This window comes from Bubalus bubalis, chromosome 8 (assembly GCF_019923935.1).
Source record: "Bubalus bubalis isolate 160015118507 breed Murrah chromosome 8, NDDB_SH_1, whole genome shotgun sequence".
NCBI lineage: Eukaryota > Metazoa > Chordata > Mammalia > Artiodactyla > Bovidae > Bubalus > Bubalus bubalis.
In genome coordinates this window covers 100446148-100468274 of record NC_059164.1, presented here as the reverse complement: position 1 = coordinate 100468274, position 22127 = coordinate 100446148, and the positions used below count along the sequence as shown (strand labels likewise).

Below are 22127 nucleotides of genomic sequence, written 5' to 3'. Positions count from 1 at the left end.
CAAAGGGATACCGCATTGGTCCCTGCTAAAAACGAAACAAGTCTTTCATTCTCCCCGCCTCTGGGTTCAAATCCGCGTGCTGGCGCAGGGGGTGGGGGCCGAGACGGCCCCCGGGAGAACCTCGCATTTAAGAAGAAGCTTCCCAATCAGCGCGCGAGGGAACGGCGCGCTCCCTCCTCCCCAGCCGCGTCTTCACCCTGCCCGCTCCTCGCATCCCTCCCATTCTCCATTTCCCTTCCGTCCCCTCCCCGGCAGGGCGTGCGCCAGTCCGAGGCAGGATCGGGTTCCCCGCCTTCCAGTCCAAAAATCCCGCCAAGGGAGCCACAGAGCAGAGGAAAAGACGAAGTGGAGAGAGTAGAAGAAAGAGAGCAGGGAGTCACCGGGCGTGCGGGGGCGGAGAGCAGCGGCCGCCGCGAGCACCAGCGACTTGGGTACCTGGACTCAGCGCAGAAAAACCTCTCCCGGATCAACAAAGGCAGCCTGAGCGCGCACCGCTAGTTTGCGACTCCAAGTAAGTCGAAGCGAATGCGCGATTCCTTCAAAGGTGTCTCGGATCGACACCTTTCTGGGCGCCAGCGCGTGATAACTGGTAAGAGTGGGAGAGAGGCTGCTAGTGTCTCTGCTCGTGGGGCTGCTTTCACCACTGAAGCTCTCCAGAGGCTTACTTAGGGGGAGTCAGGTCAGATAGTCAGGGACCCCTGGGAAGAGTGTAAGCTTTTGTAATGTTATGGGATGTGCATGTGGACTGGGTTCCCGGCTTCCAGCTGGATGGCGAACGTGCGGGGGCTTTGCCCTTTGTAGAACCTGAGCTAGTAGGTGTGGCTGGGTAGAGAAGAGAGAGAAAGTAAGGCAGCCTGAGCAAGCAGGCTCATTTTCCCATCTTTCCTCAGCTTCCCGGATGGCCCCAGGGCTTGCCAGCTGATGCGTTTCTGTTGGCATTTCTAGGTACCAAGTGGGAGCTTGTTCCTCCCAGTGCCAGCTACATTGCGCATCCCTCACAGAGCATCTGGGCACTCCTTGTCCTGCCTGCCAGCCCAGGAATGGTTCTAGAAATGGTTCTGTCCAAAGTTTAAAAGACACACCTTGCATCCCACTTCTAATTGAATAATTTTAATAATTGCCATGTACCGAGACACTTGAACTTTTTATTTCCCCCACATAAAGCTGGGGTATATTGATTGCTAATTGGCTAGATTCCTAGTTTTTGAGTTGATGCGTCTAATAAGTTAAAATATTTTAAAAGGGACGAATGTATTCTACTCCATCCCTTCCCTACTTAATACATAAAACAAAACTTCCTTTCTCTTCAACTCACACACACACACATGCAAGCACCCTTTTTTCTTTAACATAACACTACACTGAGTTTACTTATACTTTTGTTAACTTACCCCTCCCTCTGTTAACAGCTGCTTTATAAGTTTGGGGGATACACTGAAAAACTAGGAGTGGCATATGGGGGGAGGGGTGGCAATGATTGGGGAGAAGGAACAATTTGAGAAAAATTAAATTCTGGTCTTTTTGGCATTTGGCATCTATCATCTTGAGGGTTATTTAGGCATTTTGCTTTAACAGCTTGAGAGAGGTGGGGTGTGTGTGTGTGTGTGTGTGTGTGTGTGTGTGTGTGTGTATGTGTTGGAGGAAAGGGCCTGGGAGGAGGTCCAGGAACTATCAAGAAAGCTTTTAAACTAAAAACATAATGAAGCAATTTCATGATTTCAGGCAAATGTGGAGTTGATGAAACAGTAAAGCCCATTTTAGCCTCTTGAGCATCTGGGGATAAACTGGTATTTGAAATATTGGAAGGTAATTGGAGGGAGACAAAAGAGGTGTCTCTCAGCATAGAAAATAAAGCTTCTATTTTTCCATCTTCTTTATGGTTTTATTTTTAAATAAATTAGGCATTCTAAAGACCAAATCATTAAGAAAATTTATAGTCCAGTTAAATTCAAAGGCAATTAGAGTGGATATTTTCTTTTTTCCTTCCTTTGGGATATGAGTTATTTCAGAGGAGCAATATTTGTACTTTCTCATTTAAATTAGAGGATGGCTTTTAAACAATTATTTCATTAAAAAAAACCCTATTATTTTGTGCTTTAAGAAACTTTGGTGCTTTGAATTCTCTAATTGTACTTTAAATCGATAGAAGTTGTTCTCCTCCTCTTCCCAGGCCTCTTTTAGGACATTTTTTTCTCATGTAGTGAAAAGCCTCTATAAAGAACACCCACCTGAAGCCATACTTAATGCCTTAGCTGCTGTGTTCCTGCTGTTTGCATTTCGGTACAAGTGTATTGTATTTTCAAAGCTAGAGCTGTGAAAGAAAAGAAACTCAGTTAATATGTGACTTTTTATTATCTGACTTTTCAATGGGGTCTTATATAGAATGAGAATAGTAACATTTAAAAATATTTAGAGTATATTATATTTATAACACAATTCTGTGGATTTCTAGACTTCTTTTCATGATATTGGGAATAATACATTTACCAATTTATTGAAAATTTCCACGTATACCTTAATCTTCACATATAGCAATGTGTCACAGAACCCACATTTTTAAATGAACATTTTTGATGTTTTTACTCTAGAAAACCTTGTGGCCTGGTTTGGATTTTCACAGAACCTGATCACTGGAAATAACTTGAGAGAAATAAGATCCTTAAATATTTTAATTGCTTTTATCAATAAAGTCAATCTTAGAAATTAAATATTTTGAGTTTAAATATTTTTTCCTTTTGAAGATACTCTTGCTTTCACATTTAAATGACATTCTCATGTGAATTCTGATCATATTCTTATTTGCCATGTGGTATTTTATTACTATTCAAAATTTTCTCAGGAGACTGAGTTTGGTTGGCTTGTTCAAAATGGTATATGAGTTAATCGCGGATTCAGGGCCAGTAGTCCGAATTCTGATTATGAATTCCAGTTCTCCAAATACACTTTTTAATATGGTGACATAGTAAAAAGGGGAACTGTCCTTGACTCCCTCCTAAGGTAATGCCCAAACCAAGACCACCCAGGGTGATCAAGGGGCAAGCTGAGTGCAGGTCAGTCCTGTGTGAAGAGATGCTCACCTTTAAGCGTCTGGTGAGTCAGACATCTCCAACTGCCCTTGTTCCCTTAGCTGGATGCTGAGTGGAGCCTCTCTAAGGGTGAGTGATGTTGTCTCTTTTGGCTGCAGTTCTAATGAATAATCAGAGAGCTTGTGTTTCCTCTTGACTCAGTTCCATGTCACACATGGGGTAAAATAATATTCAGATATGGAGCTTCTCTCTATGAGCTGGACCTGCTTTTTCCCATTGTGTCAATTGACTTGAGTGGAATTTGGGCCACAGCCTTGTGTTGGAAAGCTGTTCTCCATGCTTGATGTTTATGTCCATTTCGAGTTTCCATCCACTGGGCCATGTTTCCATGCACTTCTTGCCAATCTTTTATGTGGCATAGTTTTCCAGGTGTCATACGACCTTTCTAGATTGTCAAACATAGCAAGCCCTTTGTTCCTCCCTATTTTAGTATTTGGTAAATGACAAGTTAAGACTTCTGTGGTTTAGAAGGCTAACTATAATGTAATGTTATCAGAGGGCATTATAATTATGGTAACATTGCTGATTTGATTATGTAGATCACATTCACCACAAATTCCTATTTCTTTTAAGTAGGCAGGGAATACAGTGAATGGCATGCTCAAGGTATTTTGAGAAATAATTAAATTTCTTCTACACCGCTTTATTTTGGAGTCATTTCTTTGTAGTAGATTTAGATAAAGTGACATTCGAATAAAAACATCATCATAATGAGTTTCCTAAAACCAGAATTCTTAAGATTCTTAAAGTTCATAGTTAGTTAAAAAATCTATTGTTATATATTAATATTGAATGAAGTAAGTCAATAGTAACTGACACTTGGGCTCTTAAGTCTAAGAATTGTGCTGAATGAGAACCAAAAACATCATTTTAAGGCACATATTTGACTGAAGGACAGTCATCTGATATCTTGGTATAAAAAGTGGAAGAAGTGGGAGGAAAAGCTGAGAGAGAGACAGCAAGTCCTCAAACTTCAGTGTGGAATTTGGGTGAAACTGAATCAGTCTAAAATTAAAGCCTCCAAGAGTGGGTTTTCCCAGGCAAACCCTCCCTCTAGGTGGCGCTCTAATTCTCCCTCCTCTTGTCTTCTCAGCCCCTCCGTCACCCTGCCCAAGACTTCAGTTCCTCCTTTCCCAGCAGTGTTACCATTGGAAAAGCACATCATTTACCTCTGAGGATTACTCACTTTTACCACCAGCTCCGCTCCACCCAGCCCATTCACCCCTTGAAGGCAGGGACACTCATTCATCCCTAGAACCCTAGAATATCTAGAGTGGGACGATTGAAATGCCTGATAAATGTCTGATGAATGAGTGAAAAAGTAAGCTAATGACTCTGAATACCATTCTCTCTGCTCTTCCTCATGCTCCAATGACCCTGCCTGTCTTCCGTACTCAATCCCTATAAACATCACCTGGTACCAATTTCCTGTTTAAAACCAAGTACCCCATTCTCATCCTTGAACCTCTAGAAGAAGCTCTCCTCTCTTCCCCTCACCTCCATTATTGCAAACGTATAGATCTGCCAATTCTATGGAGTGTCTTCCTTATCACACTGCACCTTGTTCATTTTAAGGCCTTTGACCTTGCATGGCTCTGACTCACTTCCATAATGGAGACAGAAACCTTACTCCTCTTTAACAAACTGTTATTCGAAGCCTTAAGACTGAACACTTGGAACATTATTTTCATCATAACTTCAGTGTGCCTATAGGCTTTTGCTTTTCAGAACTAGTAACATGTATTTTCTCATCATATTTTCATAACAATTCTACCTAGGTAGGCTGAGCAAGACTTTTTTTTTAGTTGATAAGGATACAAGTTTAAAGAGGTTAAGATGACCCCATACAAGAATCTTGGAGTTCTTATAAGATCTTAAAATTCCTAGTTTGGATATTTTTCCTCCTCTATAATATAATACCGTCTCTTCCTTTGGCTAGTTAATTTTCTCTCACAGTTGCGTCTCACATCAAACCTAATCTCCAGTGTCTACGCAGTGAATGGCCAGATCGCCCAGGGTACTGATTTCCGATCCTCAGTGTTTATCAGAATGACTAGAGTCACGTTTTAGCATCCAGATGCCTGGGGCCCATCTCCAGAGATTCTGATTTGAGAGGTGGAGTCAAAGAACCCGGACGTGTGACAGGCCACCTGAATGCCGGTGATGTGTTAGAAACATCAACTGTAATGCTCCATTATTTGAGCTCTAAGATGAAAGAACTGAAGGTAAACCACAGCTACACTTCTTAATAGCTGTGTGAGCATTAGCAAATATTGTGATCTTTCTTGCTTCAATTTCCTTATTCCTAAGATGAGGCAATGATACTTATCTCCTAGGACTGACATGAATATTAATCTAGAAAATGAATGTGAAGGACTGAACCCAGATTCTGACTGCTACAGAGTATTTGAAGAGATAATGGAAATGCTGATTTTGGGGGTGCATCCCTCCCCATGAAAGCCTACCCTTGCTCTTCCCACACTCCCCTCGTCCACTGCTTTTATTTCTCATGTCCAGCTGGCATGAGACACAAACAGACAAACAGAAACCTAGTCTGTGTCTCACAAAGGTGAGACTTTCTGCTTCTTGCAATGCTCTTGCCTTCTATACTCTCAAATTATTCTAAATGCAGATCCAAAACCCCTTCTGAAAAGAAACACATGGGACATGTGATCATGCTCCAGGCCCCAGGGAATCCGACACGTGAGGTCCCCAAATCAGGCTGTTGACCTTGGCCTTTCCTTTAGTGTCTGTGTGCTCAGCTGTGTCCAAGTCTTTGCAACCCCATGGACTGTAACCCACCAGGCTCCTCTGTCCATGGAATTTTCCAGGCAAGGATACTGGAGCAGGTTGCTGTTTCCTACTCCAGGGGATCTTCCCAACCCAGGGATCAAACCCGAGTCTCTTGCATCTCCTGCATTTGTATGCTGATTCTTTACCATTGCACCACTTGGGAAGCCCGCCTATAGTGTGCAGGAGAGCATTTTGCACACTGGGCACTTCTTATCCAAGGTGCAGGCACTTCATTGCTGGCATTGTGATACCCACAGCCATGTCCTCCCTGGCCCTGCTGCCTTCGTGGAGCTGCCAGCTCGGAGGAAGGAGTCCAGGTTTGAATCGCGAGCCTGCATTTATCTCATTGCAGTTCTACCTGGTGTAGAGTATGTCCTGTAGGTCCTGGAACCTTAGGTTTTCTAGCTGTAAGATGGCAATGACGATGATGGTGGTGGTATATGCTTTGCCTTCCTCATGGGCTGCTGGTAAAGGTCAGTTGTGTCCATGCAACGTTTATAAACTGTAAACTGTTATTCGAAATATGAACTTCTATTAATAAAATCAATAGGGCCAGTTCTGTCTGTTTCTTTCCTCAATTCTGCTGCTCATCATGATCATTTTCTCAGGACCTAGAGACTGCCTAAGACGTCAGAAGGTAAGTTTGATCAGATGAAGTGAGTAGGAGGCGAGATGTGTGACAGGCAGGTGTGAAGAAAAGGAAATTTGAGTCAGAGTGAAAGAAAGAAGAGAATAGACAACTCTAAAAAAGGTTAAACTAAAATGGCTATGAATTGTTTTACTGAATATTATGTTAGAGTGCTTCCTCAGAGTTGTACAAGATGCATACCAAAAATTCCCATCAGTTATTCTCAGTAAATTTAGGTTTTTATGGTGGATTAGCAGCACTTTGTTTATACTATAGATGTGCTCCTCACATTTTCATATGCATATCAGTCACCTAGAGATCTTGTTAAAATGCAGACTCTGGTCCAGTAGGCCTCTGGCTGACTCTCAGAGGCTGCCTTTCCAACAGACTCCCTGGTGATAGCAGCTGCTGGCCTGGGGACCTCATGTTGAGTGACCAGCCAATAGTGTTTAGTTCCATAACCTTGGAAGACTAGGAGAGGAATCAGAACTCTCTAATCATGATGTCCATAGCTTAGCACACACACTGAGGGTCACTGGCAGTAACACGTCCTTCTAGTGCAAAAGCTGATCACGCCTGTATCTTCACGTCCGAATAATATTTATAATGTTGGATCATGTGCAGAGGAAATTGACAGTCACCATCCGAATTGCCGTTGACTTGACTGAAGCCCCTTAGGAATACAAGGCCCCTTGTCAGGTGTGATCTCGGGCTTCTTACAGGTACTCTGCTGGAGCTTTTCCCTGAGAGGGTGTAAGTGAGCCAAATACTGCCATTTTCATTTACCTTAGAAGCCGGCGAAGAAGTGTCTAGGAAATTCCATTCGTAGTATGAGAAGGATGTAATGTAACAGGCTTTCTGCATCCTACAGTATTCTCTTCTTGAAGGTTTGAACATCGTTTCTCTCTTGGAGGTCCCCTTCCATATCATAAGGGAAGTAGAGCAGGGAGCATCCATCTGTGTGGCTTCCCAGGAGACACTGGGCTGCCCAGGAAAGGAGCCAAAGATTTTTGTCTCAGAGTCCAGATTTAATCAGTAAGGAACATGTCTCAGTCCCAATTTTAGCTAACAGAGAAACTCTTCTTCACTCAGGATAAAATGAATGGAGACCATATAAAACTTTAAAATAATGTTTCCGTAATGGCCTTCCTCATTTGAGAATAATACGGCGTCTTCTAACCTGGGTGAGGGATTATTGCTCTCGACAGCAGAGAATCATCTCTAAAGTTTTAGTGTATAGTGGCCTTTGTTTCTGAGCATTAGAACATCAGAAGGCTTCCACTGGGCATCTGCCAACTGACCAGATGGATACTTAACAGTGTCCATGTTAAGCCAGGAGTTGGATCTTTGGCTTAAAAAAAAATATCCTGCTGCTTTGGAGAATCTTATGCGAGGGCCAATTTAGTTCTTCAAAAAAATTTTTTCTATAAAAAAATGTTGCCTTCTGTGTACAATGTATTTCTTTAAATATGAGCTATGGTCCAAGATGATTAAACGAGAAAGTTTGAAGCTGCTACGTGAAAGAAAGCAGAAAGTTTATTAAGCTATTTTAACTGGTGGAGGTACTTACATTTTGAAACAATAACATAAAGCCTTTCTTCCCATCCTCTTTTAATTACAGTATATGTTTAACTATTCAATTCAAGGCCTCTGGCAAAATTCAGAACCTTAAATTCAGCTCAATGCAATTCAAACTTGTAAAAAGATTGATTAATTTTAATGATGTGAAACATAATGTGTTTTTTTATTACTATGTTTGCTATTAGGAAAACACAAATATACACCTGAAGAAACACATTATTTTTTCTCATTCTGGAATAATGTGTCCAAGCTACAGGATTTTCAGATCTTTAAAGTTATGAAGAAGGAAAAAAATGACTTATAATTATGCTCAAAATAGGCATCACTATTAACACTCTGATACACTTTTATAGTTTTCCTGATTTAAGTTTTGAAAATAGTTGTGCAAATAATAGTCCTGCTTTTTAGGTCAACATTGTAATCAAAATATGCTATATTTTTATAGTTTTACACACATTACCATGCACATTTGTTTCTACTAAGTGGTCCAATTTAAGACAGAAATTCAGTTTATTTAGCCTGACATCAATAAATCTGAATCATAAAAAGCTTAGTAAATTAATATCATGGACTCTCATTAAAAAGTTGGAAATAGAAGAATGCTAACAAACAACCATCATCCAACGAAGCAAACAAAAAATCTTTCTCCCAGCAAACATGGATATTTAGATGGGAACAAATAATCCTGTGGACCTTAGTGTGTGCCAGTTAAAGGTCGAGCTGAGTAAACATTATCTTTCATTCTTAACCTTGAGGACCCTTCAGATACTATCCAGGGGTAAATGTCTCCCCAGGGAAGCCACACCTGCCTGATCCCACCCTGGTTCAATCTCAACTCCTTAGCAGGTCCCAGGAGCCTGAGGAGCTTCTGAGCTGCTCTGGGCTAAGATGAGTGGGCCTGATACACTGAAGATGGTAAGCTTGCAGAGGCAGCTGACCTCTCTGAGGCACATCCCCCCGGGGCTTGGCACTCTTTGGGGAGTATTTATTTGCTCTGTTATTATTTGGAATGACTGGTGTACAGATTGGCTCTAGTTTAAAGTGAGTCAGATCACACTTGGGTTTGTCAACCACACTCTTGTTTGTAGAGAAGGGGGCAAAAGTTAAATGCTTGTATTGTTTGTGCCAGTATTGGGATTCCCACCAACTTGAGCCTGAAATAATTTCTAGCCTTTGAAAACAGCCGTTTGGGTCTGATGGTTAGGGATCACTGAGTTTGCCCTCTGATATATGGTATCGGGGGATTGGAACGTGTACTTCAAGGCTGTCATAAATGAACTCGGATTGGAGAAACAGATCAAAAACAATTTAGCAGGAATAAGCAGGTAGAGGTGGATTTCTACCAACTTCTCTCTAACTCAATCCATATTTCCTAAAGGCAAGATAACTATGGGTTTCTAATATCTCATCCAGTGATTTCTCTTGCAAGAGGTTCAAATGAGAGCATTTAACTTCAAAGGCAGCAGAACCAAGACTGCAAAAGAAGTAGAAGTGGACTTGAACTGAGACCTTAGGGAAAACATCCAAAAATCTGATAGAAGCCTGATGCTTGGGCAGAGGAGCTTCAGATCTCACAGAGAACACTAGGAAGGGGTGAAAGTTAAATGTTTTTATTGCCTATGCCAGTATTGGGGTTCCCACCAACCCTTTCCTCCACTCTGCCTGAACTCTCTTTGGGTCCTTTGGGCTCAGTTGACCCTGGTGGGGTTCGTTAGGAGATTTCTCCCCAGTGGATTTGTCTTGTTTGCTTTCTAAATCTCCTAAGCTCTGCACGTCTCTTGGTATAATAATGCCACAAAGTCATTCTAGGACAGGAGCAAGCCTGTCCCCTCCTTATTTCTCTCAGAGGAAGTATTTGCAGACAAAACAGTATCAGTTGTTCAAGTGAAGAGCTCCTGCCTTAAATAGGACATGAGCAATCTTGGATGCTGGGCTGTGAGCTAGACAAGCTGGTTGCTGGAGTCAACTTGTCCATAAGGCTTATACCCTCTACCCATTGTTTCCATTCATATCTTCCCCACTCTTATAGGGGGATGATGAAAGGAGATCAAGGAACAGACCCAGAGGCTCCCTTTCATGGGCACAATAGCATCCCTTCTGGCCCAGTTAGCTTCCTGGATTAGTTTTCTACTCTTGACGTCTACTTACCAGCTCTAATATGTAATGTTAAGTATCTTTGTTGAAATCAGAAAAAAAAAAAAAAAAGTTGAGACTTGGGCATTTGTATTTAAAAAACTACGTATTGTTTCCTGTCTTCTTCTCATCTCAATTTGACCACTTCCTTACCTAATTTCCAAGTCCATGTCAAGGTATGGCCAGATTTATTATCATGTATTGGAACTTGAGCAACTATTGAAAATAAGTACAGAACACAGGAAGGTGAGACCACTCTCCTTAAGGTGATTTTAATGTTTCTTCGGTGAGGAAGATCAGCCTAAAGTATTTGTATCTACTGTATATTTGTATTTACTATGACTCATAATGCTGCAGTGAGATCTCAGTTCCTGATAGGAGGCTAGGAACTTCTGAATTTTAAGAGGTGAGAAATGTAAGGGTTGAGTGCAGGACAGTTAGGAAAGCCTTAAGGAGCAAGTAAAAAAAATTCCCCCAGAAGGTGAAAATTGAGAAACTACGGTACTGTGGCTTATCGAACTAATTTGACTTTTACTGAAATAAGGATGTGGAAATACCCAACGAGGAGCGCCATGTGCAATTGAGGAGCACTTAAGATACATACTAGAAAAGATAAGACATGAAAATACTGAGTGGTGTTTCCTGAAGTAAATCTACAGATCTTATAGATTCCTCGAGATGGCATCTAGCTGATTTTATTTCCATTTGTCGGTCTCTATATGAAGGTGCTTCAATTATTAAATCATTTTGGATTGTCTACCCTTGGTATTTAAAGGAAGTCACTGTGTTGGTTCTAAGTTTCAGTGGTCCTGCGTCTTCTTGCCGGACCTCTTTGTTCTATCCTGTACCTCTGGACAGTTGCTTCTAGTTCTTTCACTTTCAGTCAGTTCAGTTCAGTTCAGTCGCTCAGTCGTGTCCGACTCTTTGCGACTCCATGAATTGCAGCACGCCAGGCCTCCCTGTCCATCACCAACTCCCAGAGTTCACTCAGACTCACGTCCATCGAATTAGTGATGCCATCCAGCCATCTCATCCTCTGTCGTCCCCTTCTCCTCCTGCCCTCAATCCCTCCCAGCATCAGAGTCTTTTCCAACGAGTCAACTCTTCACATGAGGTGGCCAAAGTATTGGAGTTTCAGCTTTAGCATCAGTCCTTCCAGTGAACACCCAGGACTGATCTCCTTTAGAATGGACCGGTTGGATCTCCTTGCAGTCCAAGGGACTCTCAAGAATCTTCTCCAGCACTACAGTTCAAAAGCATCAATTCTTCCACTACCCAAATAGCAAATGGTAAATTGAGTAGTAGGTACTCAATTCATGTTTATCGTTACATAGAATTAAGACAACCTTTCACACAGGGAAGTTGGGAGCTTCCCTGGTGGCTCAGACAGTAAAGTGTCTGCCTGCAATGTGGGAGACCCAGGTTCGATCCCTGGGTCAGGAGGATTCCTTGGAGAAGGAAATGGCAACCCACTCCAGTACTCTTACCTGGAAAATCCCATGGACAGAGGAACCTGGTAGGCTACAGTCCATGGGGTCACAAGAGTCGGACACGACTTCACTTTCTTTCACATAGTTTCTACTCACTTTCCTTGCTCTCCTGCACTCCCTTCACCGACCCTGGTGACATTTAATATTAACTGGCTGCCTTGACCAAAAATTGTGACATGAGCAATCACTTTCTTTGACCTCTCTAGCTTTTCTACTCCATCTTTCATACTTAGGGATGTTTTCATAATCATTGTGCAGGCACTCAGAGTCCCACGCCTGTTGTGGTATGAAGACAGCTGTATCCAGGCTTCATGCTGGCCTTGGGCATCCCGAGTTTCCCTTGGTGTGCTCTGGGGACAATGGCAGTAAGTCAAGTTCAGGACCTTCCATTGCATCTGAGGCTCTGATCCTAGGAAATGCCAGGGCCAGGGAGGAGTCTTCATTCCCTATCACCAGCTATTTCTAGAAACTGGAGATCTTGCTTTCTTTTCTTAGCACTTTTCCTTTTGCTGTTCTGAGCACAATTCGCCATCATTACTAACTGAGTCCCTGAATGGTTAAGTAACTTGTTCAAGGTCACAAGCTAGTGAGAGGTAGAACTGAGAACATCGTTTGTTTGTTTGTTTTTTGACTGTATCACGTGGCATGTGAGATCTTAGTTCCTTGACAAAGGATTGAACCCACACCCTCTGCTTCAGACGCTCGGAATCTTAACCAGTGGGCCATTGAGGAAGTTTAAGAAGTAGAATGGAGATTATAGATCAACTATATCTAACCACAAAGCTCCTAAACATTATGCTCTTCCACCTACGCCTGCTGTTCTATGACAAGGGCTCAGTGAGTATCTGTCCTTTCTTGTATCCAGGAATATGTTTTCATGCCATGTATTTTATTTCTACCTCACCAGGGTCAAGAGAATCCACTCTTTTTGGACAAAGAATCCTGTTGTCAGACTGGATCTCCTGGATTGTATATTATTAATTTGCCACTGCTTTCTCAAGCATTGGCTTGCCTGGCCTGGTGTTCAGTTGGCCTGTCCTGAGGACGGGCGTGGGAGGAGAGGGGACTGGAGGGTGTCTGGGTGATGCGCTGTCTGTTCCTCCGGGCTGCTATCACCTGACCAAATTGTTTGCTGGATTGCTGTGTTCCAGCCCCAGGGGAGGCCACAATGCCCTGTTTGTTTGTGTAGGAGAGACTCTGGCTTTGATTAGCAGCTAGCTTCAGTGCAGCTGAACATACAATAGGGACCAAAGGATGGGAAGAAAAATCCCGCTACAGTTTCCCATTGGAAAGCATTCACTGTCAAGCTTGGAAATCCAGCAGTGGGGCACAGATGGATAGAGGCTGGGAAAGGTTAGGTGATGGATTCTCCATGCCCTGCAGCTCGTTGTGTGTGATACGGTCACTTCTTTTCGTAAAGTACTGAGCCTCTCTCCCTCGAGATGTCTTTTATTATTAAGGTTGGAGACTCGTATTTATGTGCTTTGACGAGGGGCAAAGCCTGGAAGCTGAAAAGCGTGAAGGAGCCCCACAATGATAAGGGCAAGGGTAAAAACGGTGAAAAGGATGCACCTATCTTAAAGGGCTAGTTACACAGTTAAAAAAAGTATTACTTTGGCTTCATGGAAGAGATAAAAAGTAACTATAACTGTACTTCTATCAATGAGAAAGTAGCAAGTTTTTTTTCATTACATAGACAAAGTTAGTGATTTCATAACATAGACGCACTGATAACGGATTATTTACTTCTCATTAAATTCAGTCTTGTACCTAGGAAAAGCACCCCGGTCTGCTGGTAGCTGAATAATAAGATGTCTGCCTAAAGACTTGTCATACATCCTGAGAAGAGTGCTTCAGTTATCAAGAATTTTTCATCAATAGATTAGTCGTCTGAAACACTGTGCATGTTACAGAAGCCATTGTCCATTATCCTAGCTTGTAGGTACCTTATTTGCTCTTCCAAAGAGGGAAAAGCAGGCTTAAAATCAGAAAACCACACAATGGTTAAATGGTAGAAGAGTGGTTATCAGGTTGTCTAGAAGAAGATACTATGATCTGGCATGGAAAAGGGAGGCTGCATGAAGGAGGTAGGGTTTTGAAAGACAGAGTGGTACTGTCCATGGCAGGAAGGCATGAGGAAGGCATTCGAGGTGAGGGCTGGAGAGAGAGGAGTAGCAAAAAGATGATAAAAAATAAGATATTTGGGGACAGAGAGTAGAAGGGCTGGATACGTGCAGACAATGGGTGACCGAGGAGTGAAAGTTAGGATTAGGAAAAAAGTTTTGGATAACAATAGCAAGACCCTTGAGATGCAAGCTGATCTACTTGAACTTTATCCTGTTAAATAGTAAGGCATCTTTGGAGGTTCTGCACAAGCAAGGAGAAACTTTGCTAGAGTATAGGAAAGATTAGAGAAGTAACAGATTAGAGGTGGGGAGAATCCATTAGGTTTTAAAAAATAGTTCTCTGTGTACCACCCCTCCTCCCAAGCCCTTGATCTTTTCAAATTCTGGAAATCCTGTTCACACTTCGGTGCTTTGCTTAAGTACCATATCTTCCATGAAAATTGTCTTCATTCCTCTAGCTGAAGTTAATACTCATTCCTTTTTCTGTTTCACAACTTTCTAAGATTTTTCTTTTATAGTTTTTATCCATTCATTCAAAAATATGCAATGAACATGATCTACTGGGCTCTATGTTAAGTACTTCCTAGTACAGAGATTGGAGAAGGCAGTGGCACCCCACTCCAGTACTCTTGCCTGGAAAATCCCATGGATGGAGGAGCCTGGTAGGGTGCAGTCCATGGGGTCTCAAAGAGTCGGACACGACTGAGTGACTTCACTTTCACTTTTCACTTTCATGCATTGGAGAAGGAACTGGCAACCCACTCCAGTGTTCTTGCCTGGAGAACCCCAGGGACGGGGGAGCCTGGTGGGCTGCCATCTATGGGGTCGCACAGAGTCGGACACGACTGAAGGGACTTAGCAGCAGCAGCAGCAGTACAGAGATGAATACGACAGTGTCTTTAAAGCTCACAGTCTAGTTGGAGAGCAGGTACATCAATGGCTAATGCGTGCAGTTACTGCAATGATCTAGATAAGCACTCTTGAAAGCCCATAAGAGAGATACCTGATTCATTTGGGAGTGGATTCATGGCAGGCTTCCAGGAGGAAGTGTCTCCGGACTTGTGTTTAAAGACTGAAAATGTGGGAGTTCCTGGTAGGGACAGTAGTGTGAATCCTGACTTCATTTTTATATAGCAGTTATTTTAAATAGCTGTTTCTCCCCTACTTAACTACAGAGGTCTTAGCCCAATGCTTTGCATGATGCCAAATGTCTGTAAGAATGAATAAACGAATGCATTTCTGATGCCTTCACATTAGTGGGTACTTAGGAGGAATTCTTTCTGGAGACACTATGAAGGAAAACAGAAGCTATCTGATATTAGGATGGAAGTCTAGATGTTAAGATGGGTGTGAAGGGGGAGTAAAAATTGAGGTGCTGATCAATTTGAAAGAATTCCAGTCCCACTGATGGAAGAAACCTAAAGAAAGATATAGCTGATATAGGAGAGGAGGTGGAGTGTCTTGGACTTGAAGGAACTGTGGAAAGATGGATTATCCTCAGAATGGGGCATGAGCTGGATCCAGGCTTCTCAGGTGTCTGACCTTCATGGCCATCTTCACCATCTCGGAGGCCATTTCATGAGAAGGAGCCTCAGGCTTGCAGCACTTGGGCAGTGGAGACCAGGCTCCCCACTGAACTCAAATTCCCAGGCTCAGGATGGTACCTCCCTCCCCAGGAGATTTTGCAACATGCTTCTGCCAGAATGAGGCAAGGTCATGTTAACAGTTTTATTTGCTGGGGAATACATGTTATTACTTTGCTGTATCTCATAAGGTTTCCTGGGATGCATTGGCTTTCAGGAGAACTCTAATCAGGTCTAGGCATTCCACATGCACGTGGAATGGTCTGAAGCCACATCTTCCAAAAGAGATCAGTTGGCCTGTGAGTTGGCTTCTGTAATTTGAGTTTACATTTTAGATGTGCACTGATCATCACATGAGATGCCCACATTTCCCTTGAAACTGCTGATTTTGCTTTGCTCGAAGGAATGATCTTCTGCCAGCCGTGTACAGAGTCATTTCTTCTCCACCCAGTGGAAAAAGTAGTTATTCATGAAACACAACACCAGAGTGATCGTGGATGCCAGATTGTTGTGGCTCAGTGAATATTGATTAAAATATGTGGAGAAACCCAAGTGCTGAGCCCTCAAAAGGAGAATGTGTCTTATGTTCAACGCTCTGCGGGGAAGGAAGGCTCCCCTCCCTCTCTGGTATTTTCTTTCTCCAGCTCCAAGATCCTCCTTCAGAGTGAGGGCAGAGTCAAGGTAAATGAATCATTTTCATTTTCTTGCCTTAAAAATTATTCTTCCAGCGTTGCCAAAAGCAAAGAAAGCTCAGGAAGTCAAAATTGTCTGGTTTCCAATCCCTAATTCATGTGCGAGTCAGAAGAGGCAGGAAATGGCCTGGGGACAGAGATTAGCCAGTTTTCTAAGAAAACCATTGTGCCTAGGATACATTATATGTTTTTATTGTTACAGATTAGGACTTGGTCTCCAGCTTCTGTTCACGGTAATTGGGAACCTGTGAGAGTGAAATCTTATGACTTTTACGGAGGTTTTACCTCTTCTGGTTCCTTTGACAAATAGGTAAGCTTCTGCCAGGGGGAGCCTACTGTAATACAATTAAGAATCTTTTATCTGCAGATTCTCCAGTTGATATTAAACAAAATTTGCTTCTCTATAATGAAGCTAGCAACTAACTTCCATGTAATATTTCTCCATTCACGAATTGCTTTCATATATTTTTTCTCATTCTGTCCTCAAAGCAATCATATGCGATCAGTTTTAATAACTTCACGCCTTATACAGATGAGGAAAAGGAAACTTAGAGAGTGGAAACTTGACCAAGGGTTCTCCAAGGAGGTGCCTCATCTACCTCATAGGATAGTTTGAGGAGTTTTCATAGTCTGTAAAAGTATTTTGTGAAAAAAAAAATACAAAGAAAAGTCAGCATTCTATTCTTTCCTGTGTATAGACTGTGCTTTAAAACATTGGCTTGCAGTATTCTAGAGCAGTTTCTTAAAGAACAGTTCACCTGCATTTGGATCTCCTGGGGTTGCATCCTCCACCTCTGCAATCAGAACTTTTAGGTAAAGGCTTGGGAATATTAATTTTTAACCAGGCCATTTCATATGAAGCAAAGTTTGAGAAACTCTGTGTGTGTGTGTGTATGTGCGTGCACATGTGTGTGTGTGTGTAAAAATTTCACCTTACAGTTGTTGAGAATAGGGTCTATTATGGTGCTAGCTGTCTTCCAGAAATTATTGGAAATAGATTCTAGGTTTTAGACCAGTCTCTAAGACTGGTTAACTTTGTTTCTGAGTTAAGTAATTTGAATCTTGCAGGTTTCCACTTCCTTAATTGTAAAACAAGAAGCCTAAAATAAAAAGATCTCTGAGATGCCTGAAGCACTTTGAGTCAGCGGCTGTCTTCTTGCCAAATTTTGGTCTCCCGAGTCTTTTCTGTCTCCTCATGAAACACCCTTCTGAATGTGCTTCAGTCAGTGGTTCTTAATATGTGGTTCCTGATCTGCAGCATCCGTTTCACTTGGGAACTCGTGAGAGAGGCAAATTCTCAGGTACCACCCCAAACCTGTTAAATTAGAAACACTCAGATGGGGGTCAACAATCTGTGTTTTAATCACCCCTTTGGTGATTCTAACACATGATGAGGTTTGAAAACTGCTGACTTAATGCATTTCTGATCCTGGCTAATAAATGCAAATATGTAAAATGTTCAATTACATCTTGTTTTCTTTGACCTGTGCAGCAGCCAAAAGTCTACAGTTCTCTATTGCTCAAAGAAGGGCAATAAGGAAAATATGATCTCTGTGTTTTTAATTGATGACTTCTGAGAGTAAAGAATCTGATTTTGCATGGTTCTAAAGTAGCTTCTCTTATACATAGAGTTAGAGGTTATATGAAAGTTTGGCAGAGAATTAATATTTTCAATTACGGGCGGTTTTTGCCTTGCATGGTTCCAATGTGCATGAAGTTTGGTTACTACAGTTTAATTAGCACCAGGTCCCTGACAACATGGGTCAAATTTTAGTATATAAGTAATTGCATAAAGTACAAATTAAACTGCCAACTTCTCAGTCCACAAATAGAAAAAAAAAGAAAGTGAAGTCGCTCAGTCGTGTCTGACTCTTTGAGATCCCATGGAATGTAGCCTGCCAGGCTCCTGTGTCCATGGGATTTTCCAGGCGAGAATACTGGAGTGGGTTGCCATTCCCTTCTCCAGGGGATCTTCCTGACGCAGGGATCGAACCTGGGTCTCCCACACTGCAGGCAGACTCTTTATTGTCTGAGCCACCAAGAAATCCCTCAGTCCACAAAGCACTCCATAAATAACAGATTTGCTTTATAATCAGTGAGCAGTCACATCATTTCTTCCATCCCTTGCCCATCAGTGGTCCCTCTGCATCGGTAATTCATTTTATGCATAGACAGTGAAGTCTGGAGTATTGTTGCTTCCTTGCCTTCCAATGACATTTTTCAGAAATAGACAATTTAAAGAAGAAATTGGCCAACAGAGATGAATTGCAGGCGAGAAGTGAGAAGTGATTTAACACTGGAAGTGAAATTCAAATGAAACATAAATGGAGTTAGAGAAGAAATATCTGTCCGTAGGTGGGTACGTTGACACTGCTGCCAGTTGAGAAGCTCTGCGTTCGCAGCCAAAGACACTTAGTGGAGGCAAGCTTGTCGATATAAATGAGGAAGACAGACAAAACAAAGGATGAAGATGTCCCGAAGGAACTGATGCTGGCAAGAAACCCACTTTAATGGAATTCTCAAGTATATTTTAAGATATTGAAAGCATGAAGAATAAAACTCTGGAGGCCAATCCAAACCTAGAGAGCCATGACAATTGGCCAAGGCATCGAAAGATGCTCACAATGTATTGTAATTTACACAGTGAGAAGACAGCAAGCTGTTCAAAGTAGTCATGATAAATATTTTTCCAAAAAAAGAAACACTTTAAATCTCAATATTTCTAATGTTGTAAGTTACCATATACTAAGTATGAGCTTCCCTATATTTTTAAATTTTCCTATGCATTTACAGGGGCTTCCCAGGAGGTGCAGTGGTGAAGAATCTGCCTGCCAAAGCAGGAAACGCAGGAGACAGAGGTTCAATCTCTAGGTTGGGAAGATTCCCTGCAGTAGGAGATGGCAACCCACTCCAATATTCTTGCCTGGAGAATCCCATGGACAGAGGAGCCTGATGGACTTCAGTCCATGGGCTCACAAAGAATTGGACACGACTGAGCAAGGATGCATGATGTACAATACATTTACATCTGATACTAAGAGTTTTTAATGATTTTGCAAAAACTTTTGAAGTTCAAGGAGCAATCATAATTGTTCCTAATTATTATTAAGGTTGCTTTCCATGGTTTCAGTTTACATGACCATTTTTATCATTTCACATTTCTTTGTAAAGCAGTGACTGTGTATATCTGCTATATATAACTATATGAGATTACATGTTTTGTATTTTTAAAAGAGTATAGATGAAAACATCCACCCATTTAATCACTCATCAGTATATGGATGCCCATATACTGTACTGTACAGCAACACAAGGGTGAAAAGGTAAAAGGTACCTACTTATATTCTTGATAAATGACGAACCAAATAAATATGATTTCAGTTAGTGGTAAGCTCTAAGGAAAATAATAAAGAGCAATTAGATGGAGAATGATTGTGTTTATTGAAGGAAAGGGGGATAGTCTAGGGAGGAGGGTACCAGGAAAAACCTATTGGGTTTCTGCTAAATTCTTTTCTGAACAGTGATAAAAACACCTGCCAAATCTTATCTCCTACAATTTCAGTTACTAAGTCTAAATTTCTTATTCTGTAACTTGTAATACAATATATTTTTGAAAGTTAGCTATTAAATACTTGCTGTTGTTTTGCTTCTAAGTCATGTCCGACTCTTGGCGACCCCATGGGCTGCAGCCCGCCAGGCTCCTCTGTCCATAGAATTTTCCAGGCAAGAATACTGGAGCGAGTTGCCATTTCCTTCTCCAGGGGATCTTCTCAACCCAGGGATCAAAACCTGTGTCTCCTTCATGGGCAGGCGGATTTTTTACCACTGAGAATGCTAGGATGACAGCTATTTCCTCTCCTAATTCAAAGATAAGGATAGATAGGGATAAAATGGGGCTTCCCAGGTGGCTCAGTGGTAAAAAATCTGCCTGCCAATGCCGGAGCCCGGTATGAAACATATTGTTTTACTTAGCCTAGTCATGTATGGTCTGTTTTAAATAAAGCAAAACCTGTAATAATGAATTTATGAATAGAACCTTAACTCAAGACTGAAGCATTAAACAATATCTTATTTTTATTGATTATATGTATTTAATCTGGAACCATATGTGTGAATCCCAAGGGCTGTGTGTGTATTTCAACTGAGAAATGAATATTAAATAGGGTTTGGACAAGGAGAGGAAAACATATGCTGACATTCATTAAAAATGTTGCTGAAACTTTAGTACATAGCTTGCAAAAATCATATTGTTATAGAGAAATTATAAATCCACATGTAAAATAGTTTTATTATCTGTCATTTAAGAACTTGACATCAATGATAAGCACTATTAATGACAAGAGAAATATTGTCATTATCACATATGACTTTTGTCTTTAACACATGGATATAAACAAAGACATTAGCTTATTTTTTTAGGTGGTGAAATATGAAACTGTGCCTATATATACATATATATATAGTCATTTCATTCCTATTCATATTGTGTATTCATATATTCATATTCATATTCATAATGTGTACATATATACATACATAGATGTATAGAGAGAGAATCATTTAAAAATTGTTAAAGCCAAGCAGAAATTCTAATCATATTTGGTTTAAAGGATTGTCTTCTTGCAAAGCAAGCATTTCTTTGATTCTTGGTCAACTGTGAGCAGGTCGAAGGCTGCCCCGAGGCTAGCTTGATAAGTGGTGTTAACCTGAGGGGCCCAGGGTAGTGAAGGCGGGTTGCTTTGCTTATTTTGCTGTACTTGTGTTGTTATTCAGCACCCCTTGGAGCATGCACACAGGACTGGCAATAGCAGGGGAGGCCTAGTAGCTGTTGGGTCACTTCCTTAACTGTCCATTAGCTTGGATGCTCGGAATGGGACACAGTGAACATTTTTCAATACTCCTTACAGAGTCACAGCACATATAGCTCACCTCAGAGCTGACTGGACGTCTGGGGAAAATCAGGCCAGAAGGTCTAACACAGAGGGCTCCCCCAAGCCCAGCTTGCTCTGCGAGATGAATAACCATCACGCCCAGACCTCTGAAGAGGAATAACAGGGTCTCCTGTGGGGCAGGTGCACAGTGAGCTGCAGGACTAGAGAGGCCTGAGCGCTGGTTTATGGAAGCCTACTGCTGTTAGGAACAAAATTCACTTGCAAAGCTAACATCAGAAAATCAAGAGAAAACGGATGATGCAAACTTTTACAATGTTCCTTTTCTCTGTTTCACGTCCAGCATCATATCTTTTTCTACAGTATTTCTGATACATGTCATAATTCTCTTTCCCTACCTGAACACCTTCCAGAAGATTTTTTTTCCCTTTCTTTATCTCTCCCAGCCACAGCTTTAAGTTGTAGATGGAGTAAAAGTACTCATAATCTTATAAATAAGTATGTATTAATTAACGCCAGGGCCAGGTATTAAATGCTAAGAGGAAAACAACAGAATAGAATAGTTAGAAAATATAGTTCACATTTTAAACTTGACACTAAAATGGTCTGCTTTAAGAAAGATTCTAGACCCCACATATGGGTTTTATTTTTTCTATCAGGTGAGTGGGAGCCAGGGTGAGCATGGGGGAGGGGCTGTGTGTGCATGTGTGGGTGAATTGTGATGAAAGAGGAATAGGAAAAGAAATAATAGACTATTTTATTCTTCCATGGCATAAAATAATAAGAATTAATAAAAATAAATATGAGGATGCTCAATGGTTGTCATTTAGGTATGAATGTATGTTTGTGTTTTCCAAGCACGTACTGACCATACATATAGTATGACGGGAATTTCAGAGCTAGAAAGAAGGAGGGATTTGTTTTCTGCCTCTTAGAATGTTGGAGGAACTCATCTATGTAGATTCTTAGTAGAGTATGTATCCAGGGGGTGTATCAAGGAGGGCAGTGCCATTGAGTATGGACTGAAACAGATCCAGGCCCTCTTAATATTCCTTCTGACCCTTTGATGTCACTTAAACTCTACCTTCAACATAGAAAAATACAGTGTTAGTGAGTCCTGGCAAAG

The 22127-nt window shown here is 41.5% G+C and overlaps 1 protein-coding gene across 1 annotated transcript in view; it reads left to right on the top strand.

The window, feature by feature from the left end:
* Positions 1–251: 251 nt before the first annotated feature.
* Positions 252–22127, top strand: part of PTN (pleiotrophin) — a 103206-nt gene continuing 81330 nt past the window's right edge. The window contains exon 1 of the mRNA XM_006049829.4: positions 252–511. The gene's annotated coding sequence lies outside the window, so the exon portion shown is untranslated. The remainder of the gene's footprint in view (positions 512–22127) is intronic.